The sequence below is a fragment of the Stenella coeruleoalba genome (assembly GCF_951394435.1).
Source record: "Stenella coeruleoalba genome assembly, chromosome: 6".
Lineage (NCBI taxonomy): Eukaryota > Metazoa > Chordata > Mammalia > Artiodactyla > Delphinidae > Stenella > Stenella coeruleoalba.
Window position 1 is genome coordinate 115,227,544 of NC_137151.1, and position 27,928 is coordinate 115,255,471.

General features: G+C 39.9%; 1 protein-coding gene across 1 annotated transcript in view; it reads left to right on the top strand.

Moving 5' to 3' along the window:
• Positions 1 to 27,928, top strand: part of NYAP2 (neuronal tyrosine-phosphorylated phosphoinositide-3-kinase adaptor 2) — a 248,234-nt gene that overhangs the window by 110,964 nt on the left and 109,342 nt on the right. The window lies entirely within an intron of this gene.

Below are 27,928 nucleotides of genomic sequence, written 5' to 3' on the forward strand. Positions count from 1 at the left end.
TGAAAAAGGTACGTGACCTTTAAAGTGTTTATATTCTAGCAGGAGTAAGCAATTGATAAACATTAGACATAATAAATCCATAAATTGGCTGGTATGTTGGAATGTTATAAGTGCTATGGAAGAAAGAAAAATCTAGAGCAAGGCAAAGAGATCCAAAAGGCTCAGGCACATTTAAGAAGAGAGGGCAGAAAAGACTTCATCCTGATATTTGAGTTAAGATATTGGATCAGTCTAGATCCAATCAGGAGAGAAAAACCATGCAGTTATTTGAACAGGGAATGCTTACTGTGAAGAATCATTAACTATAACTAAAGCAATGGATCAGGTAGTAAGAAGTCAAGAAGACTGCAAAGACTACAGGAATTGAAGATATTAGGAACAGCCACTGGTCCCAGGGCTGAGAAAGAGTACCTCCCAACCTGCGTGAGATCCATGCCTTGTTGGGAGGCATAGTTGTGGATTATTGGATGGCAGAGGCATCGCTGTGGTGGAACAGTGCTCTTGCTGGAAATCCATCCTTTGGAACTTTCCGAAAAACCACGCTTTAAGGTGCTGCGGAAAACTACTCACAGGATTTTCTCATCAGGGGTACTCCACTACCTGGGGTTGGGGTTACTGCAGGCAGCTGATTGTTTCTGGGTGCTTCAGGAGCCAAGCGCTCCTGAAGCCGCCTGCTTTGCAGGGCAGGAGTTAGATATGGAAAAGCCACCTGCATTGCAGGAGCTTGGCTAGTAAGCCCTGGAACCAGGAAGTAAAACCCTTTTGTGTTGTAACGTCTCTCCAGCATCCTCTACAAACAAAGCTTAACATTGTGCCAGATGGCCCAGGAGAAAATATTTGAAGGTCCCAGATCCCTTGTCACAAACAAGCAAAGAGGATGCATTTGGAAGTGAGAGACACCTAGTTGATAACCCACATGGACAGTGGGGAGGTAAGGATGTGATCTGGGGGGGAATCTTGAGACCTCCACTGTTCCGGGTGGGGAAAACAGTTGCTGCAAAGACCCAAAGGCAGGAGGTGTATAGGAAGGAAGTCAGTTGGGGATGGGGAGCATTGTGGGTAAAAAAGGACAAGACCAGGAAGTGAGGTCAGAAAGGAAAAGAAGGTGAGACCCTGTAGAATCTTCCTTGTAGGCCAGCTTAGGGCATGGCATCCAGGGGAGCCATTGCAGGCGATGGAGCAAAAGAGTGGCAGGGTGTATTTGTAAAGAATCTTTGTGGTGACTGCGGTGAGGATAGACTCATAGGGGGCAGATATAGAATCAGGAAGACCAGGCAGGTGGCTACTGTAGTCATACAGATGAGAGAGGATAAGTGATTAGACCAAGGTAGAAGCGGAATTGGTGAGAAATAGAAAAGTATTCCCTTTTCGGTTGGAACGGTTACTCAAAATCCTACCCCCATTCCTTCCTTACTAGGCCTATAGATATAAATGTAGATGTAGATCTGGATGTAGATATAGATACGGATGTAGATATAGATATCTAGATACATTTAGGGTATACTTGTCCTATGTGTGAAAACGTTTCCTTGAGAAAAGGATGCTAGCACTCCATATAGATGAAACCTCATTAAATGTGTGCTGTTGATTGCATTTACATTTTTTTCTTGAAACCTGTTATGTTGTATGCCAAGAATGAGTTTCAGTGAAAGATCTATAGGTGCTTAAATTATAAACATAGCACACACAGTGAGTTCCTCAAGTAAATAAATGAAAAAGGTTGTATTTATCGTCTGTGTTTCCAAAACACAAATTCTAGTTTAGAACCTATAAGATATGTTCTAAAGGCCACCTTCTAGGGCAGCCACCAAGCCCTCCCCAGCCTTGCTTTTCTGACCCTCAGCCCAGGCTCTGTCCACAACCTGGAGCTCAGTGTTCCCTCCAGCTCCCCAAACACACCCCCTCCTCGCTGCTCCTGGCCATTGCTCTTAGCCTTACCTGTATTGAAAAGCCGGCCTACTTCCATGTCCTGGCTATTGTAAATAGAGCTGCAGCGGACATTTTGGTACATGATTCTTTTTGAATTATGGTTTTCTCAGGGTATGTGCCCAGTAGTGGGCTGGGTCGTATGGTAGGTCTATTTTTAGTTTTTTAAGGAACCTCCATACCGTTCTCCATAGTGGCTCTATCAAATTACATTCCCACCAACAGTGGAAGAGGGTTCCCTTTTCTCCACACCCTCTCCAGCATTTATTGTTTGTAGATTTTCTGATGATGGCCATTCTGACCGGTGTGAGATGATATCTCAACAGATGAATGGATAAAGAAAATGTGGCACATATATACAGTGGAATATTAGCCATAAAGAGAAACGAAATTGAGTTATTTGTAGTGAGGTGGAAGGACCTAGAGTCTGTCATACAGAGTGAAGTAAGTCAGAAAGAGAAAAACAAATACTGTATGCTAACACATATATATGGAATCTAAAAAAAAAAAAAAAAAATGGTCATGAGGAACCTAGGGGCAAGATGGGAATAAAGAGGCATTGTGTCTCTACTAGAGAAAGGACTTGAGGATACGGGGAGGGGGAAGGGTAAGCTGTGACAAAGCGAGAGAGAGGCATGGACATATATGCACTACCAAACGTAAGGTAGATAGCTAGTGGGAAGCAGCCGCATAGCACAGGGAGATCAGCTCAGTGCTTTGTGACCACCTGAAGGGGTGGGATAGGGAGAGTGGGAGGGAGGGAGACACAAGAGGCAGGAGATATGGGGACATATGTATATGTATAACTGATTCACTTTGTTATAAAGCAGAAACTAACACACCGTTGTAAAGCAACTATACTCCAATAAAGATGTTAAAAAAAAAAATCATAAAGCTGAGGCCAAAAAAAATAAGAGAAGCCAGCCTGGCCTACTTTCCCCTGGCCCTGGGAAAATTCCTGACATTCTCTACACTCCTGCCCCAAACCTCTTGGAGTGAAGATCCACCCTGGTCCTCCCAGGACTGTGTTTTTCCGGAAAGTAAGCACCCTTTTTTATGTATTCCCTTCCACACTTGGCATTGCTAGTTTTTTCTGTATAAGAAGCCCTCGGGGCAGGACAGGTGTTAAGATGCAGACGTAGAGAATTGACTTGAGGACATGGGGAGGGGGAAGGGTAAACTGGGATGAAGTGAGAGAGTGGCATGGACATATATACACTACCAAATGTAAAATAGATAGCTAGTGGGAAGCAGCTGCATAGCACAGGGAGATCAGCTCGGTGCTTTGTGACCACCTAGAGGGGTGGCATAGGGAGGGTGAGAGGGAGACACAAGAGGGAGGGGTTTGGGGATATATGTATACGTATAGCTGATTCACTTTGTTATAAAGCAGAAACTAACACACCACTGTAAAGCAATTATACCCCAATAAAAATTAAAAAATAAAAGCTGTGTATTCTTAAAGGTCTTACTTGTCTTTGTACCCCTACTAAATTCCCTGACGCATGCCATGTTTAATAAATATATATTGAAGTTGACCTTTATTTATTTGGAGAAAAAGCTGTAGAGATGAAAATTAAATCTACTAATTAGAGATACATTATCTGATAAGAGTTGAGATCATTCTCACAAACTATTTTCCACCATTACATGCCAACTTAGGTCTGTGACCAGTAAGTACATACTCCACCGGAGTATTTATTGAACTGGGGAGTAATTCTTTGCAATATTCAGTATTATCTGTGGCCTTTCCCACCCCCTCCAGGTACAATAAAAGACTTACTTAATCAATAATTTTAATACTTTTTCATATCAAGCACCATTATTTTCTGTTAACTCTCGTACTTCCAGGGACTATCACACTAGGTGGATGAAATTGTCTATGATCCTTAATCTTTTAGCATTTCCTGAGTGAACTATAATACATGAAATATGCACATACCTTTATTAATACTCAAGTTGTCACCGAATGTAAGTGCTTAAAATTAAAATGTCTGTGTTTTAAGCAATGTACCTCACTATTCAATTATGTAACGCTCATGTGTCTCCAGAGAGTAGGAGGTTTACTGGGGATGTCAAGTTTCCTGCAACTCTAAAATTATGCTAGACTGGAACAAAACAAAAGTGCAGAGAGAAAGAAATGAAGTGGGTTTTATTGCCATATTCTGTACGAACACTGAGGGGGAAATAAAGACACCTGATAAGGACGGGAATCATCCAGATACAGTGCAACAATGAAAATCCACAGCTTGACAAAAGTTTCTACATTAGGAAGTGCTTCTGAAAACATTTATTTCAAACCTAAGAACTCTCCATCCTCAGGGATAATTAATTGTGAGCTAACTTGTTTGATTACCTTCATGTAATAAGCCAAGCGAGATACTGAATGGTTCCTGTAATGAGAGCAGATTTTCTCAGAACTTGGCCATTTGAAATAGTTTTCCCCATTTCCTAGAATAGTACTGGAATCCTATCTGTTTGCTTATAGACATATTTTATCTGGTCTCTACCGTCACAGTTTCCCGGTTGTGTTGTAATTATCCCTTCACATCTGTTTTCAGCTCTAAGCAGGGAACTCCTGTAGGACAAGAATCACATTAATCCAATGTATGTTTGGTGCTAGTAAGTGTTCAATTAAGTGTGTTGAAAGAATAAGAGAATCAAACATAACTCTTATGCCTCTAGATTGAGTAAGTGAATATATGATGGAGTTATTACCACGATGGGAAAGATTAGGGAAGGACTGAGTTTCAGGTTGATATGCTTGAGAGATGTTTGTCAGATATTCAAGTGGAGATAAAAAGTGAACAATTGGATATAGTTCTCTGGGGAATTGAAGTAGAGATATAGATTTGGTGGTCATTAGAATAAAGATGACATTTAGCCACTGAATTCAACAGAATCACCTTGGGAGAGAAAACAGAGGCAGATCAGACGGTTTAGAAACAACCCATGTGTAACTCAGATTCAGTTAGGTGTGAGAGAGGTCAAGAAAGGAAACAGGAAAAGTAGCCAGTAAGTTAGGAGGAAAACATGAGGGTAACTTAAAAGCCAAGGGAAAATAAGGTAAAAAGATATAGTGATGAATGGCAACAAGCCATTGAGAGCTTAGCTAGGTTGGGGACAGAAATGTGCCTATTAGATCTGGCAATACGGAGGCAATATAGAGGCCAAATGTGCCAATTAGGACTGTCCTATCAGATCAGGATAAAAATAATTTGGGGACTGGAGGAGGCAGAAGCTGAATTGAAAGGGGATTGAAGAGAAAATGGACTATGAGGAAGTGGTAAGAGGGCAAATGTAATTTTTTTGAGAAGGTAGGCTACGAAAAGAAGCAGAGAAATGGGGTGGTAGCTGGAAGGAAATGAGGGTTAAGGGTAAGATACGTGTACATACTGTGTGGATTATGGGAGGAATAAGAGCATGTTAGAATGGTGTCGAGCGGGATCTGGAAGAGAGGGAAAGACCACAGATGGTGACAGAGGAGGTAACCGAAGGACGAAAGTCCCCCTCCAGTTGCCAAAGACCTTGCATGGGATTAGGGCTTTTTCCTCTGTCCTCAAAGAAGAGAAAATGAGGAAATGGGTATAAGTTCTGCTTTGTGTCTTAATTTGGTCCTGGGACTGGAAATTTCTCTCCCGTGGGGTTCCAGTAATCTTTGGCTACGGAGCAAACCACCCCATGGCTTTGTGGCTTGACAGTGGTTTATTATTTCTTAGTCTGAGGTTTGACTGGACTCAGCTGAGTAGTTCGGCTCCATGTAGTGTAGCTGAGGTCACTCATGGTACTGTTTTCAGCTGGGAGCTTGGCAAGAAGACAGTCTTTCACCCTTCAGGATCTTTCTTCACGTGGGTTCTTACGCATCTGTAGTCTATCATTGTAGCATGGCAGCTGGCTTCTAAGAGCAATTATTTCCAAGAGGACACATCCGATATTCAAGTATTTATACTGAGATTCAAGTATTTATCTGCTTGCTCATACTTGTTAATATTCCCATTGACTAAGCAAGTCTCATGGTCAAAATTAGAGTCAAAGTAGGAGAGACTATACAAGGCCATGCATGCCAGGAGGTGAAGATCATTGAGAGCCACTTCATTTTCCATTCTCATGGCCATAACCATTCTTTTAAAGGTTCTAATATCAAAAAGTGTCTATGCCTCCCATTTTGGGCTTTATAATGAGGTGAAAATTGATCAAATTTTATCAAGAATTTTAAAAAAGTGTTTTATAAAAATGAATTTTTAAAAAGGCATTTAATTAGCCTATGATAATCTGGTCCTTATCCCTTAGGCTCCACTGATGTTCCTTCTCTGTAGGAAAATTTTCAGTTTTCAGTGGTAATAAAACAATAAGCTAAGCAACACATTCTAAAGTAGCCCACGCTTTTCTTTCAGTTGTCCTCCTATGGCCTTAATGAAATTATCTGTAGTATAGAAATATTCCCCAATCCAAAAACATCTATGAAACTGCCATCCAAAAACATTTATCTTAGGAACAGCTAATGCACAGATCACGGGAATTTTGAGCACCATTTGTGAAATAATCACAGTTTGCTAACTGCAGTATTATAGCAGCTTATAGAAACTGCAAGCATTTTCCAGTTTTCCTTCCCAATTTTTTTGTCTTTACGTATTTTCTATGGAAAATATGTTAGTGTTTTTGGAATTGCTTTTAGGGGATCATTCGTAGCCTGAAATAATCATGTGCAAGCTTTATTCCAGAAGGATTTATGTTTTGACCAGGCATTCAGAAGGAGGTGTGAGCAGACAAAATAAATATAGGCTAGGGTGGGAGGGGAAAGAGAAGCATCTTCTTTCTTATGTTTTAGAAATACATTTCATGCACCTGAGTTGGGTTTTTATTTTATTTCCCATTCCTTCTCTTTTTCAAATTATACATAGAACAAGGTCGGGTCAAATTTGGGCCAATCGGTGAACAACCTTCTTTTCCCTTTCCTGGGCCTGATCTTTTTAGTATTGCCCTTAGAACCAAAGATTCTTTGCTGTTAAGATCTTTTAGTCACAGTCTTAGGTTAATAATGACCTCTTTGATCTTTAGGGGTCACCAGAACCTCCAGATATAAGGTCCATCCATCTAGTTATCAGTGGTAAATGGTATAACTAATAGTTCTGGCACATATGCCAATGGATGCCACAGTAGGCTTTTCTGAGGACATGGAAGTATGCCTTCATCCTATCCTCAGAGGACCACTTCCATACAAACCATCCTAAACCTGATTAGTCCCCTTTTCTTTCTCTGCCTAATAATAACAACAGGCAAAATCATATAGAGGTGATGTGAGTACAACAGGAACCCTAGAGATTCTAGAGTCACCCTGCCAGCTGGTGAGGGATACAGATGGAAAAGATTGTTTGGGGATGTTCCTCTCTCCCTCCATTTCTGCTCACCCTATGTAGGGAACATCTAAATATTAGTTAAGTATGTACCCCTCCACACACACAATCACACAAATCCTGATACCACAACCCAACGATCTTGGTTTCTGCTCTTGGTTTCTATCAGCAGTTATCACCTTCTAACATACGATATCATTTACTTATTATGGTTATTTATTGTCTGAGTGTTATTAGTATAAAAACTCTCTGAGGGCAGGGATCTTTTCACTGATGGATCCTCATGAGCTAGAACATCTACAGATGTGTTACATTTATTCATAAGGATGAATGTAAAATGTTATAATACTGGAGATCTAGCTTTTAAAAAAATGAACATTCTCTTTTGAAGAACAGTCTCTTAAACAAACAAAACCTTTTTCTCTTTCTGAAATAATAATGCTGTGCATTTGCTTTAATAATTAGGTAATACATATACTTTTGTTGCATGTCAAACGCATTGCAGAGGCTAATAGCAGAGGCTGCAAACTAAATTTTAGTGGCTTAACAAAATAGAAATTTTGTTCTTGCTCATGTAACAGTCCAAATGTGGGTGTTTATGGTTGGGTGTGGCCTCCCCACATATGGTAATTCAGACACCCAAACTTCTTCAACGTATGGCTCTCCTGTTTGTGGGACTCCTCAGTCACCAGTGTCCAGCTGGGTGGAGGAGAAAGAGATGGATTCTTAATCACCTTGGACTTGAAGAGACACACATCACTTCCGTTGATCCCATCCCTTTAATCAGAATTGTTACATGCCTCTACCTGGGCACAATACAACATGTAGCCTCTGTTTGGTCAGCTCCTTCCTAGGCACTGCTCTATGCTATGGGAGGGGAAGAATAAATTTTGATGAATTGTTTACTATCTCTGTTACATTTCATGACCAAGTTCTCCTGTAGCATGCCTTCCCATTAACAGGCTGTATTAATGAGGTTTACTGTCATACTAATGCATGATAACTTGAAGAATATGATGGGTGACAACATTGCCTCTGGCTCTGTTCAACTTCAGGCCATAAGTCAGGTTCAGGTGTGCCCCAAATGTCTCTCATGCTGGGACATAAGCTAAGCAGCAGCAGTCCTGGGGGGCAGATTTTCTCATGAGCGTGATTGAAAAAGGCCATGTCAAACCACATGTATCTAAACCCTCTTCTGAGGTATAGAATAGATTAGGTCTGCACTAATTTCATTGACCAGCGCAACTCGCATGGCTAAGCTCAACAATGTAAGGAAGACTGTTGCCCCCATGGCATGTGGGGTGTGATAGGGAAGTAAATGTCTGATAACAAATTACATCCCCACAGGCTTATGTTGAATAGATTCAAACATAGAACTGGAGTTTAATATGGCATCTCAAATGGTTTCACCTGAGGATAGAGGATGCACTGAAGTGAAGGATGCTTAACATTCAGAGATCACAGGTTAGGAGAGGCTATTTTGAATTACCAGTTCCCAGAGCCAACTTCTTATTTCCTTATATCCTGATATACACAATAATCCCAGCTTTTCTACTGTCCAACACTGCCTTTGTACTCCAGTCTTTTCAGGCTAGTTCCTGTGCTCTTCATACACCAAAATCATTCTCCACTCTAGATTTTGGTTGGTGTTATTATTCGCATGGGGACTATCACCGGGAATTCTTGCTTCTTTCCATCTTTCTTTATAGCCCTCCCATTGAGGGCTTATGAAATCTCACCATTTCTTTGAAGATTTCTTTACCTTCTGGGCATTGACTGTCTTCTTTCCTCTCTGCTCCATCCATCCATCCATCCATCCATCCATCCGTTCAACAATATTTAATGCTGCCTAATATGTATCAAGCATTCTTTTACAAATTGGGGATGTAGTGTGAATAAGATAAAGAAAAACTTCAATTTCCTGGAGTTTATATTTTAGTGGAGAACATAGATACATGAACCAAAACACAAATATCGTTTTAGATAGTGCTAATACTGTGAATCAATGGAAATGGGGAAGTATGACTTGTGGGGGCAATGAACAACATGGGTGGTCAGAAATGACCTTCTCAATATTTGAGCTGAGAACCAAATGTTGAAAACAAAACAGCCCATGCAGCTATAGTCAAATATGCAATTCTAATCAGAGTCAGCATACCAAAAGAACTTGTAAAGTATCTCCTTTTTTCCCCCGTCATCCATTTATCATATTTAAGTTGTTGGGTGAATACAAAAAGGGCCAAGTAGAATAGGCTAGGCTGATTGCCCCGGTCTATAATTTGTTCAGTTATTTTAAGATTAGGTGGAATTACCTTGTTTGAAGGGCCCTTTATTTTTATAACAAAGCCACAGTTGAGCAAATATGGTAGAATAATGTTGCCTAATATATTAACATACTAATTTAAAAGATCCAGGGGAAAACGAACAAAGGTCATAGTTTATATTACTTCCTTACCCTGGTTTTCTTGCCTTTTGTACTGTTTTTGGTGCTGACTCGTTTGATGGTGTGTGATTCTCCAAGGGGATGATCTGACAGTGGAGGGAGGACTAACTTTTCTCCACCAACACTCAGGGTATTTTGGATTCTAATTAAGAACTAGTGATCTTGATAATAAAATTAGGATTTGAGATTTCCACCCTTGGCTTCATATTAGTTTCCTATTGCTGCTATAACAAAATACCACAGACCTAGTGGTCGAAACAACACGAATTCATTATCTGATAATTCAGCCTGACATGAGCCTCACGGGGCTAAAATCAAGGTGTTAGTAGGGCTGCATTCCTTTCTGTAGGCTGTAAGGAGTTATTCCTTTCCTTGACTTTTCCAGTTTCTAGAGGCCACATAAAGTCCTTGGTTTATGATCCCCTTCCTCCATCTCCAAAGCAAGTAATAGCTGGTTGAGTGCTTGTGACACATCTCTCTGACCAACTTCTGTCATCACATTGCTTCCTCTGACCACAGCCAGGGGACAGCCCCGCTGTTTTAAAGGTTCATGAGATTAGATGCACTTACTGGCTAATCTCTTCATCTCAGAGTCCTTAACCTTAATCATATCTGCAAAGTCCCCTTTGTTGTGTAGAGTCATTAATTCATCATTTCCAGATTTTAGGACATAGGCATCTTTGGGTCTGCCATGACTCTCCCTACTACAAGTTTGCTCGAAATTTATGAGTGATGTCCATGAATGTGGGAAGCCTTCCCAGATAGAGCCCTTCTTTACTGATTCCTGGGAATGCATAAGACTAATGAAAGTGTTTTCTTAGCACTGTGACACCACTCAGCTTCTGACCAAGACCTCTTTGTGACATGTTACTGGAAAGCTCCCGCTTGTTTGGTTTTTGTAACTGGAATTTGAATCACACTTTGAGGTTGTTCTATGACAGCTGGAGAAATTGTTTTTTATTATATTGGGAGGTCGAGGCTGTCTTTCTCCACCCCACCCCCCGCATTGTTTATGTTTTAGCATCATCCCCTTCTGTCCTTTGGATGGATTCCAAATTGTTCCTGGGAAGAAACTCTGGTGATAATTCTAATTTCAGCTGCTCTTTTTCTGGGGGACTAATTTGGGCCTTGTATTCTCTAATCATAATCCTGACTTTCTGAATTATGAGTGTCAGTAGAGAAAAGACTTGCCAACCCCTCATTTATTACTGAGAGGATGCTTTTAAGGAAGGTCTTAAATGAAGACATTGTACAAATGCAAAAAAAAAAAAAAAAGGCACTATGTCTAGGGATTAGTGAAAGCTTCCCATTGTCTGACCTCAATTAGAAAAAGCAGAAACATTTCTAACGATCACTTTCGAGACTCCTAAAGTGGCTGGCTGTGTTGTAGTTAACTCTCGTAAGCTGAAGCTCTTTGCCATTAGTGATCTAGTAACCTCATTCCTTTACTTCTTTTCAGAAACTCCTCATGAATTGATGTAGGGCCCTCTCCTCAGTGACTATGATTGGATTTAAATTTGCACTTACTGGAAGTAAGGAGGAATAATTATGTGCAAAATAATGGGAGGGATTTTAATATTTCTGAAAAGATACATAAACGTATGATTAAAAATTTTGGATTGGAAGGAATTGGGGTTTCTCAACCATTTTCTCATTATGACCTCTATAAAGAGTCTTCCTAGATATATTCTTCCTCACCAACGACCATCCCATGACATTTTAATACCACTGATACACTCTATATATGTTGAAGTGCTGTATGTATATCTGTGCTTTATACATGAAAAGAGTAAGATATTTTGCTCCTGCCCCAAGAACCAGTGTTTATCTCCTTGAGGAAGATGTTGCCCTGTTGTAAATGCATGATATAAATTGAAAGCGTACACTTAAAAAGAATTCTCCTCCCCATTTTTATATAGTATAATTATTTTAAAAGTGAAACCTGATTATGATATGAATATATACATATGGAAAAACATATACATATACATGTTTTTCCATATGTATATATGTACAGCCATACTCCCCCAAGTCAAAGAAAAATAAACATATAGTATACAATATATACAATATATACAAAAATATATACAAAAATACAATTTTGTAAACATGACCATCTTTCTATGTCAACAGACATATTATCACATTATTTTTATATTTGCAGAGTACTTTATTATATAGCAATAATGTCTCATAATTTAGGTGCACACTACTGTGTTGGATATTTATGTTGTTTCTAGCTTATTATGACAGAAACAACACTGTGTTACATATAGATTCTTGTATGTATCTTTTCATATATGACTGGATATTTCCTTGGGATCCATATCTACAAGGGCAGTCTTCCAGCAAATGCACTTTCCAAGGCTTTCGATACAGGATGCTGAATTGCCCACCAAAACTGCCTGGTTCCTTTCAAAAGGCCACAGTCGTAGCAAAATTTGGATAGGATCTGGGTAATTAGTGGTATCTTTCCTACCAATAAAATATTACATTCATAGCCAGATGATTGGGCATATTTTTAGAGGGTGTAATTGTTCAATTGGGACAGAAGCTCTTGCAAGCAGGGACTGGAAGGAGACTTGTGATGTGTTCAGAATTTTCCATGTGTAACTCGGCTCAGCAAAACTCTAGGGGATTTTGTGGAGAAAGGGCCAGGAAAAATGATTATCATCCATGTTGATTTTTATTTGATCCCTTCTAATATCCTTTCTTATTTTTTATTATTTTTAAAACTTTCTATACATTTCAGCTCAGCTTCTATGGAAAGATGTGCTGTAGAAGTTTGAGATGGCAGAGAGAGATACAGGCTACAAAAGAAGTACCTTCCCAAGTTTTTTGTAGCTTCTCATGACTTACCAATTCAACAAATATTTCTTGTGCACCTAGTAGATGACAAGCAGTTCTGCAGGCCTGGAGGATATAGCAGTGCCTACAAACAGTCCCTCCCCTCATGAAGTTTATGTTTCAGGGTGGGGAGGCAGACAATAAGCCAAGTAGACATAAATAAATGATATGATGGTAGTTAATGATAAGCACTATGAAGATGTAAAGAAAGTGAGCAGTGGTGAGGGGGGTGAAGAGGCGGGGGATGACTCTTTCAGATATACAGAATAGATAACCAATAAGGACCAACTGTGTGGCACAGAGACCTCTACTCAATACTCTGTAATGACCTAAATGGGAATAGAATCTAACAGAATGGATATGTGTATATGTATAGCTGATTCACTTTGCTGTACAGCAGAAACTAACACAACATTGTAAATCAACTATATGCCAATAAAAATCATTCCTCCAATAAAAAAATAGTAATAAATAAATAAATAAGAAGGTCAGAGAAAACCCTTTGAGAAGAATTGAAATGAAGTGATGGAGCAAACCTTGCAGATATCTGAAGGAAGAACAGTCCAGACAGAGGGAAGAGCGAGCACAAAGGTCCTAAGATCGGAAGGTGCTTGGCAATTAGGAATAGGAAGGAGGCCACTGTGGCCGGAGCAGGGTGAGCAAGAAGGACACGGGTAGGAAAAGAAGGTGGAAAGATAGACAAGCGTCGGTTAATGTACGGCATTACGAAACACAGTGAGTAAGCACTCCACAACATCTCCAGTTTTGAATCATTACAATCATTCATTCAACACATATCTTAAAGCTCCTGCTATGTCCCAGGGCCTGGGCTAGACGCTGGGTATGTAAGGCAGTGAAGGCAGTCCGGGCTCTCATGGAGTGAACATTCCAGGGCGGACACAGGCAAGCACAGAGGCAACTGTGTTTTACTGTGATAGTGCTGTCATGGGTGAGGGAGAAGGTGTTAGCTAGAGCTCAGTAAAAGTTCACCTAGACAGCTGCAATATAAAGATCATTATATATTTTCTTTTAGTGGTAAGCAGTTTTTTATTTTTTTCCTATTTACAAAAAATTTTTTTAACATCTTTTTTTTTTTTTTTGGTACACGGGCCTCTCACTGCTGTGGCCTCTTCTGTTGCGGAGCACAGGCTCCGGATGCACAGGCTCAGCAGCCATGGCTCACGGGCCTAGCTGCTCCGCGGCATGTGGGATCTTCCCGGACTGGGGCACGAACCCATGTCCCCTGCATCGGCAGGCAGACTCTCAACCACTGCGCCACCAGGGAAGCCCTAACATCTTTATTGGAGTATAATTGCTTTACAATTAAACAATATTTCTCTTTTAGTAGCCTGCATACATCGTTCTATTGTTGCATGCATTATGTTATTTAGAAATATTACATCATCTGCTGATCCCAGTCATCTGGGTCCTGGACTGAGGGACCACATCTTTTCATCTGTTTCCTTTAATTCAGCTCTGTGTCTGGATCAGGCTTTCACCAAATTCATGGCAGTGAACGTACCATGCAAAAGACAGAATTAAAGTCTGGCTTCCTGTCTGAAATGTTCTGGACCTAACTGGACCTTAGTGAAAAGATTAGAGGGTTATGAAAAACTCACCAGAAATCTGCAAGACCTGGAAGACAGGGTGGGGCAGGAAAGAGTGGGAGCAGCAATTTGGATTTCGGGTGCTTTTCCTACTTGTTTTGTCAGCTGTGAGTCTCACTTGCTGGTAAATCCTTAGAAATTATATGTGTTTTGTTTCTCCTTTAAATGGTAAATTCACGGGGTGGGGAGGGGGAAGAACAGTTTCTGCTATGGCTTTGTGTGGGTGTGTGACAAATGATACATAAAGGAGGAAAACAATTCTTATCCTTTGAATCTGTTCACAGAAATACATAGGAAAATTTTGAGAAATCCAGGGCATGTGGCTTCCTGCTCATTCTAAGGGCATTTACCATATGTGTCCAATGTTTCAGCTATCTCTGTGATTCTGGAATTTTGGTTATTATTTTAAGCAGCGTGCCGGCATACCCACTGGAAAGCTCTTATTCTCTGCTCTAAGTGCTGTGTACTTTAGGGTGATTGTCAGAGGTTTTTAGGACATGGGTTTGATTGCAAAGAATCCTTATCTCCAAGGTAACACCGACATTCCTGTTGGCTGAGAACAGTTTGTCCTCCCTGTTTGGGTCTTTGTGCTATTTGAATAGCATCGTAGGAGCAAATTTACTTGAGAGCGTTCAGAGTCCAGGAAATGGAAGAAGCAGCACTGTTCCCAGTTACCCTGTGTGTTTGTTCTATATAGTTTGTACCTGCTGAGTGACCCAGGACACCACCCCAAACCTTGCTCAAGGTTGACTTCTCCTCACGTAATCTCCCCTCTTGCACACCCCCCGGCCCTGAGCTCTTTTGTAGTTGTCTTATCTCTACCTAAACTACCGTCTTAGCTTGGAGAAACTTGGACCACATTTTTCTCCTGTTTTAATTGAGACTGCTTTCGCTGCTTCTCATACTACGATTAGTTCTTTCTACATGGATCAGAGATAAGATGTCTGATGATGAGACAAGGTCTACCCGCTTATCTACTTCATTGCAAAATATCTTTGAAGTGAAATGAATAAAAAGTATTTAGAATGAATGAGCACTATGAAAGTTTACATCTTTTTCTTTGTGACTTTGCAGAAATTTTAATTCTCTTCTAAAACAGGCACTGTGCTGGGAGCTGAGGCTTCAGAGGTGAGGAAAACAAACACGATTTCCTATCTAGGGGAAAAGGAGAATATTAAACAATCAGTAGACGTGCACCTAGAAATGAGGACACAAAAAAGAGGAGGGTTCCAGGGGAGATTATTTTTAGATTGAATTTCCTGGAAAGAGTTCCCTGAGTGAAAATTAAACGAAGACTTAAACTTGAAGTAGGGGATGGCGAGGGTTGGAGAAGGTTCTAGGAAGGGCATTCTGGGGGTAGTGAGTCCTTGGCCGGGAGTCGTTGTCTTGGTCTGAATCACTGAATCATTGTGGCTGCAGCGAGTTCTCAAAGGGGCAAGCACTGTAAGCTATGGCTGGAGCAAGAGATTTGAGCCACGTGGTGGAAGGTCTTATTTATTGTAATGATTATGAGTCATCATTGCCAGGTTTTGAGCAGGGGTTGGGGAATGAGTTCATGACATGTTCAGAGCTAATTGATTATAGTAATTACAACCGTATACATAAAGGATCTGATCAAGCATTTTCATTATCACAAAGCAGGGCATTTCTGGGTGTACAGGGAAGAGCTAGATAGATAGACTCATAAATGTATATGTGCTACATATGTTTTATACACATATGCATGTATATATGTATACACGCATATACATGTATACATACACATATGTATATGTATGTGCATGTATACACACGTACATAGGTGTATATGTGTACACACACACATAGAAATTCAAATTTGAGTTTGAAAGTACACTTTGAGACTAGGATTAGAGCATTTCTTTAGATTCCCATTATTATTGTGCAAAGCAACTGTGAGTGGAAGTTTAATTTGTAGATTAAAATCCAAGCTGATGGGCTTCCCTGGTGGCGCAGTTGTTGGGAGTCCGCCTGCCGATGCAGGGGACATGGGTTCGTGCCCCGGTCCGGGAGGATCCCACGTGCCGCGGAGCGGCTGGGCCCGTGAGCCATGGCCACTGAACTTGTGCGTCCGGAGCTTGTGCTCCGCGACGGGAGAGGCCACAGCAGTGAGAGGCCCGCGTACCGCAAAAAAAAAAAAAAAAAAAAGAAAAAAAAAATCCAAGCTGATATTTCAGTTAGATGTTTAAGGTGTGACTTGGAGATAGAAAAAAGACTCACAGGGAATAATCTGAGGACAATAATCTGAGAACAGTACAGACTGGGCAAAACATAATGTCTCTCTTTTCTTACATTTTAGGTTCAGAATTCATGTCAACCTGATGACTTTATTGTAAAGAAAAGATAACAAACCTAAATCTAAAACTGAAACTGCAGTCGTCATACTGTCTGAGTAATAAAAGGCTAGGTTCACATATAGCCCATGAATTTATCCAAGATGAGGAAGGCTAAAGTCTCCTCTGGGATGCTGCTTCCCATGGCCCACTGTTGGCCTGCCTGTTTGGAACCCCAGCTCTGAAATTACTGTGGATTGAACAGAATTGCCAAATAATAGGAGAAATAAGAGAGCAAAGCTGATTTCTGAGGCCTCAGGTCCAAAAGTCAATGTTTACGCTCTCCCATTGTCCAATGCTGCTTCAGTCTGTGCTGTGTTTTCAGTGATCCTTAAGAATTCAGAACCAAAAATGACCAGTATCTGTTCCTCCTGGTCAATGAACTTCTGGCATGGGCCATACCATCTGGTCCCAAATAGAACCACTTTCCTCATTTGAATTTATAGAAAGGTAAATATGGAACTTGTACAAAGACGTGCTAAAGAAGAAGTATAGGGTCATCAGGGTTAAATAAAAATTGTGCACAAACAAAAAGAAATCCTTTCCCTTTTCCAATCCCAGTCTGCAAAAATGGAGGGTAGACTACACAGGGATAATGGAATATCTATAATATCCCAAACTCAATGACATAAATATTATACAATCTACATGCTCATTGTATGCATAGAGCATAAAACAATAGGATGTTCTTGAGATGAGCCATCTCATCTTTTAGAAATATTCTTTCTCTTTTTTTAGAATCCAGTCACACGCTTCTTGAATTTGAAGCACAGAAAACAGCTCCTAATGTCATTTTGCAAAACCTAAAGGGTATATCTGTGGTTTGGAAAAAGGAGAGTTTGAATAAAAAGTGTTAATCTGTTGAATTTTCTGCATTGCCACACACGTGCTGTGACTTCCATCCTACATTTTCTCTTTTGCTTTGAGTTTAATTGCATTTTTAAATTAAAACTCACTCAAGAAAAAACATCTTTAAAAAAGTTAAGATGAAAAGAAGCTAAGAGTGCCAACACCGAAATGATAATGTCCAGAAAATTCCAAAGCCTATATATCTCTAAAGGAAGGATTACATCTTCCAAAATAAATTCACTTCTATTACGTGGCTATACATAAGATATAACCCTAATACCAAAGGAAACTGAAATATTGATCTCATAGTTCAATGAACATAAAATCTATATTTATTTAGGCAATCACTCATTTTACAGTTTCCCAGAACTGGTAGGCTCGTGGGCACTGGCACCATTAATTTTGATAGCTCAGTGCTAAATAAATGTGAAGTATGCGTGAAAGCGTACGCTCTCATTACATATCTTCCAACGTAGAGAGATTTTTAATGAATACTGATAATAATTGATAATGATATTGGCTTTACTTTTTAAGCCCTTCCTATGGCCCAGGCAGTATGCCAAACACTTCAGGTCAGTGTCTTTTTAAACCCTCACAACATCCTGCAAACATGCATCATTACAGTCACTTAACAGTTGAGTTCAACAAGGCTTACAAAGGTTAGAGTTGACTTTCCCAAGGTTATACAACTACTAAATTGGAATTGGAGTTCAGGCTAATCGGATTCATGAAAGAGTATTGGTACTGTTTTTTTTAAAAATGTTTAAAACCCCCTTAAATATATATTTGTAAAACAAGAATGCATCATCATCTATAAAGGCAAATTATTCTTTGACTGTATGGCAACTAGAGTCAGATCACCTGGGTTCAAAGCCAGTTTCTACCACTTGGGCAAGTAATTTAATTTCTCTATAATGTAATCTCAGTGCCCATAAAACAGGGTTTATTATAGCATTTACCTCCTAGGGATGTTGTAGGTATTAAATAAAATAGTCTCCCCAAAACACGTTGCCTGATACCAAAAAATGCATTTGATACAGGGTAACTATTCTTATTCTCCTCCTTCTTCTTCTCTTTTTCCTCCTCTTCCTACCCCCCCTTCTTCTTCCTCTTCCTCCTATATTTTCATTACAGATGTTAGAACACATCAACACAACTTCAGTGAACTTGAATGAAATGTTTTATAGTTCTGTAATTTCATGCTGCTTCCTCTGTGATCTCAGATACTTTAAAAGATCACAAACATTTCTATCTTCCTATCTCAACCAGAACAGATTTACAAAGGATAATCCTCAGTAAACTGTATCTATGGAACTGCAGGGATTTGACTTCCACAAAGTTGACTGCCCAACGGACAGGGGAAAATGTTCCAACCGTTCATCGGATTTTTCTCCCAACTTAGTTTTCTTTAACATTGTATCCTCCTGGGTTGAATCTAAATTAACTGAGCTTCTATTGGGTTCTCAGCATCACGCATTTTCCATGGCTACTTTTTTGTTATCACATTTTTTTCGTTCAGGACTCAGGAAATTAACTTACTTGCTTACTTCCTTTCTCTTCCTTTCTCTTTGGCTTCAAAATATTTGAGCAAAGGGATAAAGAGTTATAACCAGTGGTTTAATAACTCAGCTATGCCTAAGTTTTAAATATATGTATTACTTTCTCTGACTTGGCCTTCCTAAGTATCGTTTGATTGGCCACTATGTGGAGGTGATTGGTATGCATAGATAAAACCAAGAGAGTTTTTGGCTTGGGGAACCTGTAGTAATGTAGACATAGAGTTTTATTTAGGTTGTTTTTTAAAATAAGACTAGTCTTTAAGATTAAGTATACCTAAACACTCTAAGGAGATCAACTTTCATTAAAACACATTGAAAATGGAGGGAAGAAGGATGAATATCTGAAGGAATGTATGAGAAAGAGAATTGAAAAATTTAAGTCATTATGCTTACATAATAAACCAACTGAGAAACAAACAAGAGAAATATCCCGTGTGATTAAGTACTGATTGGATGGTCATGGAAGACTTCTCTGAAGAAGTGAATTTTTTTTTTTTTTTTTTTTTTTTTGCTGAGATCTGAGTACTAGGAAGAAACCAGCCATGTATAACTCAGGGGTGACAAACAAAAGCCAGAGCTGGACAGTAAATGGTAAAACTAGATTTTATTTAGGACTATTGCAATAGGGGAAAAGGACCTCAGTATAGAACTGAGGTCAATTCCAAATACATTACGGGGCAAGTGGGAATTATTAGAGCTAGGAAGCAGGGTGGGAGTCATCGGATGGAAAATTACTAAGAGGAAACACAAGGGTAAGGGGGGATTTCTGGCTAAACTGACCTAAGAGGATTCTTGCTGAAGACAGGCCAGGATGGTCAGACATCACTGGGAGTATGGTGGAGGATGCGGAACCCAATCAGATATCAAGGGTGATCAGATATTGAGGGTGTGGGTTTCTGGGTAAACTGGCTTTGGCAGGATTATTACAAATAGTGGGTTCTACAGGGAAGTGCATAAATAGGCCTAGAGGAAGGTTCAAGAGCCCAACTACTGTTTTATCAAGAAAAGAGTTTTTGTCAGTTGTGGAATCTAATAGTTTAGCATCCTGTCTGATGGAGATCATCCCTGCAGGATGGTCTTTCTCCCTGATGGATACGTTTCCTCCAGTTCTTTTCTCTATTCCTTCTCAACTTGTGTAAAGTTTGGAATGGCAGGTGGAGTCTGAGAGGCTGCAGTAGCGTAGCCAAGGAAAGGCCCGCAATACAGCCACTCTCTGTTCTTTCCAAGTGAGCTATGTCTAAAGGGCATCCCATGACTAGAGCAGGGGGAGACTGGGAAACAAGATCATTTCCCTGGGATGGAAATATCAAATTGGATATTTGTGATCAACTTTATAAATAGAGTCATGTCTCTTCAGGAATTCTGGCTGCCTGTCTGGACAGATTCCCATGCAATGGTGTTATTGTGGTGAATTTTCCCTGATAAAGTATTGGCTTTTAATCTATAAGCTCAGAAACTCCATCCTTAGATGTCTAGAATAACCAAGATGTCAAAGTAGCCAAGCTCAAAAGAGATGGGTGCATGTCTCTCTTTAGGCTGCTATAACAAAACACCACAGACCTATAAACAACAGAAATGATTTTTTCACAGTTCTGGAGGCTGGAAGTACCTGACCAGGGTGCCAGCATGGTCATGTTCTGGTCAGGTTCCAGGCGGCAGACTGCTGACCTCTTCAATGTCCTCACATAGCAGAAGGGGCTAGGGAGCTCTGTAGGGTCTCTTTCATAGGGCCATTATTCTCCTTCATGAGGGCTCCACACTCATGAACTAATTACCTCCCAAAGGCCCACCTTCTAACACCATGACATTGAATGTTAAGATTCCATTATATGAATTTGGGGGTGGGGAGGACACAAACATTCAGACCATAGCAGTGTATGAAACCAGAATTCCACCTTGCTGGTTTCTGATGTGAAATATATGCGTAATATTTTGGAAATCACTCTTATTAAAAAGTTTCTTGATGAAACTGAAGTTAGAGAAGGAATGACTCGTAAGAATCATATAGGTCAAAGCTTTAGTTTCTATCAGTGTGCTGGGGCCATCCCCACACAGGGATATAACAGAGGACCAGATCCCCTGGGCATTGCTGTGAGTGTCCACCATCTTTTGCTCTGTGAGTTTCCTGGTTTTATAATCCTTGTGGCTAAAAAGATCCCCTCTGTTTGTTCTTCCTTTACATATGTTAATACCTTCCCTCTGATTTCAATCCAGTCTTTTTGACCAGAAAGTATGTAATCTCTTTTTATATCTCTTCTCTGAATCATCCTGTGGTGATTTTGTAATACTCAGAAGGCAGGCTTACTTCTTTAATTTCCCTATTCTGGTAGGATGCTTTCTGTTTCCTCAGGGTGCACACTGTACCCTAGTTCCGTGAAAATAACAATAGCATTTTCTATGAGATAGCTACATAAAACAGGAAATTAATTTTAGGATTTTTTTTTTAGTGATCTATGCTGTGCAATAAACTGACCCAAAATGCTATGGCTTAAAGCAGTAACAATTTATTACTTATTGTTTGGTGAGTTGAGTTGGCTTGTATAGGTAGTTCTTCTACTCTATGTGTCATTGGTTGGGGGTCTCTCATTTGGCTGTGTTCAGCTGGCAGGCGGGATGGGTTAGAAGGTCCAACAAGGCTTTACTCACATTCCTGGGCTGTCTTTCTCCTCCGTGTGGCCTCTTTGCAAAACTAGGTTGAGTTTCTTCATAGCTTTTTGGTCTAAGAGGTTTTACATGGCAATTGGCTTTTCAGATAGAGGAAGTGAAAGCTGTCGGTTCTCTTAAATTCAAGACTCAGAATATCACTTCCACCACATTCTGTTGGTCAAGGTAAGTCACAAGGCCTGCCCTGATTTGAGGAGAGGGACATAGACCACCTATTGAAAGGTGGAAAACACACAAGGAAGGAAGGAAGGAATTAAGGGTGGCTCCCTTGGAAGACTGTCTATCACAACTTGCCTTCAAGTCCCAATATTTCCAGTGGGCAAATATTGCCCAAAAGTTTCATTGCATTACACCATCAGCTTGAAATCCAGGACTTCATCATCTAAATATTGCCCATGTGGCACGTTGAGTGAAATTCCTCATATGCAAAGGTCTTTGAACTAAAAGTACAATTTATCTGCCCTACAAAACCTGACATAGACTGGCAGGTCAGGAGCAGGAAAACTGCAGGGTACGGTCTTGTTCAGAAAAGTAGGAGCGGGCTTCCCTGGTGGCGCAGTGGTTGAGAGTCCGCCTGCCGATGCAGGGGACACAGGTTCGTGCCCCAGTTCGGGAAGATCCCACATGCCACGGAGTGGCTGGGCCCGTGAGCCATGGCCGCTGAGCCTGCGCGTCCGGAGCCTGTGCTTCGCAACAGGAGAGGCCACAGCAGTGAGAGGCCTGAGTACTGCAAAAAAAAAAAAAAAAAAAAAGTAGGAGCTTGAGAGAGGGGAGTCACACAGAAGTCACTGGTTTATACCAATTCGGAAATCCAGTTGTGCACGTGTGCCCAGTTCTCCCTATTTTGGAGCAGAATTTATTGATTAGGGCCAAGCTTCCCCCAGTTTTGGTTCTCTGTGGTTCTTAGTTTTGCTCTCTCAGTGCTTAAGTCTGTCCTTTGAGTCATCTTTTCTTGTTCATAAGAAATGCCCTGTATCTAATTTAAGCTAAGGCTTTTTCATTCCCACTCAACTTTAAGACCATAGTGTTGATCCAGCCCCATGTCTTACACTGTTTCCATCCACACTTTGATCTGAATTCTGTGTTTTCATTGCTGGCAGATCCAGGATGGTATTACAGCACAGATACTACAATTCCAAATCTGATCCTTTTTGCACATTATCACACTTTCTTGGTCCCACTGTAAGCAGACCAAGGGTATTTGTAACTCCCATCCCTTTACAGACACCTTAATTTAAAAACTAAAATAAAATAAGAAAAGAACAATTTTGTGGATGGCATTATGGGGCTTGTGACTGAAAATAAAAATATTGCTCAAACCTCTGGAATTGTGAGTTGTGAAAAGAGTTATTGTGAGCACAATTCTGCTGAAAGTGGGAAATGTGCCTCTCACCTTCTAGAATCAGCCAGTTCAGTATCACAGAGTGTGGCCATTACTTCTGTTCACTGGACTCTAATCTCCCAGTTTGAATTACATATTTAAATATATCTCTATAACCAGAGCTCTTTAAGTATACCTCTATAACCAGGCCATGCAATAATACCACTATAAGCATGGGTGAGAAGACCTTTTAAAATGATACTTTATGCCATATACAAAATAATGAATTACAGAGCTTTCCCCCCTTATTTCTTTCCTTTGTTTTAAAAGTTATAAAAGATTGAATTGACATTATGAGGTTTTTTTAAAGTACTTGATAAGGCATTTATATTTCTTCATCCGTGATATATGGAGTTTGGGTTGGATAATCTCTAAGAGTCCTTCAACTTCTGGGAGTCTGTGACCAAAGAGACTTTCCATCAGGGGAAGTACCCACCTGTGATGTCGTCTCTTTTTTCACTTCTTGGGTCAAGAATATTCACAGACACCAAAGCCTGGTTTTACAGTACACTTTTTTTCTTTAGTAAGGAAAATATTATTTCAGAAGGATAGCTTGACAAGGGACATGGCAGATTTCCAAAATTAACTCTGAAAGACAGATCATCTGGGCATGACTGAAAGCCATGCATTACCTTTGTGCTCAGATATTTCATTTCAAAAATGTCACTTTCTGCTTATTCAATGCTACTGTCATTATACTATTTTAAGCATGAAATTTGTGTTCTGGAGCTGAACAGGGATTATTGCTTCTATCTTTGGACTTATTAGTAATGATTTAAAATTCATTTAAGAGCAATAAAAATCACCTTTTTATTGTGGTTGAATTTGGTTAAGTGTTGAAATTTGCAATGCAATTTTTATTGTCTTTTGTTAGCAGTAGTTCAGCACCTATATATGTAGATCAAGACTATATTTAAGCACCTTCTAAAGAAATAACTTTTGAAACATGAGTTTTCCCTTAATTTTTAATTCCCCAGGGTGATGTTAAACTAGAATAAATCATGAGGCAAAGTTGCTAAAAATTTCAGACTTTTTCTTATTTGGGTAAACAAAAAACAAACAAAGCAGATATGACAGTTGAAACAAAATTTCATATTTACTCAATACATGGAATAAGGTGAAACCAGATGATGTCGCAAATGCAGAGAAAAATCATTTCATTAGCGATGAAATTATTCCCTCCTCTGACTTTTCAGAGAGAGCCATGAGATTGCAAGGAGGATGTGGAATGGGAACCAGACATTGCCTGGAAGAAAAGTCTCCCAATACTGAAGGAATGAATCTGTTTATTCATCCCGATTGGCTGTAATTTACTTATTGCTTTACTCACTAAATAATCCTCATTTCTCTCATTTTAAATTTGGATTCATACAAAGGAAGAGGAGCAGGAAACAAAATGTGTTTGAATTATATGAATCTGCCTGCATTAGGCTCTTTTCACCACACAGGGAAGGGGAGAGGGAAGAAGCTTGCCCAGATAATGAAGGATTTGCTGGGCAAGGTTGGCTGGAGAACTGCTTCTGATGGTGGGCAGCAGAACATACAAAACCTAGTGGAGCAGGGAGTCTATATGCCAAAGCAAACAACTACAGAAAACAAAGAGCATCTAGAAAATGGGTCTAATTAAATAATATGGCACGTGCCTTGGCACGAATCAGAAGTTGGAGCATCAGATTAAGAAGAATCAGAATAACAGGCAATATGGTGGAAGGATGCTCCTGGGTGTACCTGGGATCAGCATCTCTGTATTCACCTGTAATATGCTTTCTGTGATGTGGCTTCAGGGGTGAGGAGGTACCGGGCAAGGGAAGGTGCTGGTTACATTGAAAAGACTGGGAAAGAGTTAAATTAATTCTTCAAGTAGCAAAGCTTATTAAAGTATTACAGTGCCAGAGGATGAAAAAGTGGGTGCTCAGGAGTTAGCTTTATAGGGTCTTTACATAGGGCTCAATCAGTATTCTCTTGTCTATGTCATCTCAAGCTGACATAACAAAATTCCACAGACTGGGTGGCTTAAACAACAGACATATATTTTCTCATAGTTCTTGAGGCCAGAAGTCCAAGATCAAGGTGCCAACATAGTCAGTTTCTGGGGAGAATTCTCTTACTGCCTTGCAGATGGCAACCTTCTCACTATGTCCTCACATGGTGGAGAGAATAAGACAACGAAGATACCCCAGTGACTCCTCTTATAAGGGCACTAATCTCATCCATCATGAGGACCCAGCGCTCGTGACCTCATGACCCAATTATCTCTCAAAGGATCTACCTCCAAATAACATCACATTGGGGGTTAGGACTTCAACATACGAATTTGTGGAGGGGACACAGTTCAGTCCATAGCAACTGTCAATTTCGATTACCTCAGAGTCATCATAAGAGTCACATATTATACTTAATCCCACTCGTCAGATAATACCTGTACTTGGTTTGGTACTGAAGTTGTCCTAACAGTTCAAATAAATTATCACAATTTCTTCATAATGAATAGTTACCTTAATTCTAACTATGTTGTGTTCTAGAATAGAACCTTTTTCTTTCTTCCACATTTCATAGATATGGCGGGTCTTTATTTCATTTTTTTCTGATCTTTTGGCAAACAAAGTTGCATATTCTGAGCGCAACCCAGACATTGGTCTTGCCTATTCCAAAGGCCACCTTCCAATCTATGTGGGAAGAGGGATGTTGGTTCCAGGGAAGAGGCTGCTGCTTCCCTGAATATCATGTCACTCTCAGCTCTACCACTGATCTCTAGCTTCCCGGGAATCCTGGGTTATGGTCTTCCCTCAAGGCAGTGTTTCTACCTAGGCTTGGGCTCTGCCTGTCCTGTTATTTCTGTCCGTACAACAACCCAAGTCTATGTTTAGGGAAGGGTCAAAGAAAACGGCAGTGAATTATAATTTAGGAACCAGAGAAAAATGAAAATCTTATTCTAAGTATGACTTTAAGCATATAATGAAGTTATCCATCTCATGGACACACATTCATTCCTAGCTTTTGGTTAACTCTCCATTTACAGAACACCTTGCTACTTCTCACACCATCCAACTCCTAGAACTGAATAGTCAGTGGCAGATATTCCTAGAGTGTGAGTTACTTAGCCTAGGATGACACACCGAGGTGGAGCATGGCAGGAAACAAGCTTCAGAAGAGTAATCTGGATGGACTTTTGTTCTAAGTCCTGGCTCTTTCAAAGTCCCTCCAGTTCTAAGTCAATCTCACTCATTAATTTATGGGTTTACTTTATTTGGGCTCCAGTTTTTGTATGTAGTCTGATGATCTATTTGAATCATATGAAAATTAACATGCATGGTAGGTTTCAAAACCAATAAAAATGTATGACCGGTAGCGAATATAGAGAAGAGCTATTGGTCACTTTGGGTCCTGCCTAAAGAATTATCTGGATAGTTTTCATTCCATTATGTCCCTAGGCTTTTCCCTTTTGACACTAAAAGGCTCTACTGCTGTATCGTCCCCCTGTAAAATGGCATCTAGTTTTTTCCTATTTTAAGTTAAGGAAAAGTCGACATACATTAAGAAACTTCCCTTCAACAAGCTGCTTGATAGTAGTGAGAGAAACCATCACCATGGGTACAATGGAGTAGAATATTTGAAAGCAGGAATGACCTAGAGAAGCAAAAGATATAGCCACTGCTAGAATATTTGATGGGTTCTCTTTCTCTGAAGGCATGATTGATGCGTAAAGCAGCCACCTAACTAATCTCTAAGCACTTGCTTCTCCAATAGTAAGTTTTAGAAAAGCTATGTCATAAGTTTCGCTAGTCGAAAAAAAACCCAGAAAATTTGGGGTGTTTCCTGGTTTGTGCCTTGAGACCTCCCCTCCCTTCAAGCTGCAAATTATAGAGAAGCCTGTTCTTTTCTCATAGGTGTACACCTATAAGCTATACCGTCAACTTACATTATACGCTACCACTTACCACAAGCAACTACATTCTGCCACATTGCATAAAAATGATAATCATTGTAATCATATATCAGCACAATGAGATAATATCAAGGCTCCAGTACTTTCCCTGCATGCTAAACAATTGATTGCAGTCACAGACACGTTGCCAGCCTGTTCCAACCTACTAGATGGAGTCAGAAGTTTATGTTCCATTACAAGGGGGGCTGTGGGGTGTACTTGTATGCATATCTGTTGTGAGTTTCCAGAAGTTATTCTTGCAGCTTACACATCATTCTCTGGATTATTATTCTCTTGTAAAACTCTCTAGGGGGTTCTGATGTGTCAGGGCAATAAATTCATTCCAAGACAGCATTTGGGATATCATAAGAGATCTTATGAACTAAAACAAATACACCATAATCAACAATACCTGGAGATTTGGAGATTAACTTGTCTAGCCTCATAAAATGTTCACATCAATTTCCCCTGAAGAATCAGACCCATCTGTATAAAAGTTATTTATCTGAACCAAGACAGAGATTAAGTCTAGCAGGCTGGAACATTTTTACCCCAAATAAAAGCAAGATGTGATCATGTGTAATAGCCACATCATTTAAAGGGCTCAGTCCCCATGGTATTTTTGTAACCATTTGTACTCATAGAAACTCTAGATTTTTTCCCCTAAGTTTCTTTGTTGCTGAATTCTTAGAAGTTGATTTTTATGAAATGTGTGATTGTTTTTATGCAATTGTGTCATCTGAAGTTTCTATTTAGGAATTCTAAGACAGAGGGATGAGTAAGTCCTGGTCTTAATGCATTTATCCATGTTGGATTATTTATATTAGTTTGAAGATACATATTACTACTGTTCTTGCATCATATTTTTCTGAATATGGAAATGTTTGACTTTTGTTGGATTTGTAGTCTACGTCTCCAGCTTGAAACGTGGCATTACCCCTCCCCTCCAATGTTTAGAGCAATAAATCCACCTGAAAGCCATATTTGAAAGCTTTCCTATTGTACTCATCTGTTTTATGTTT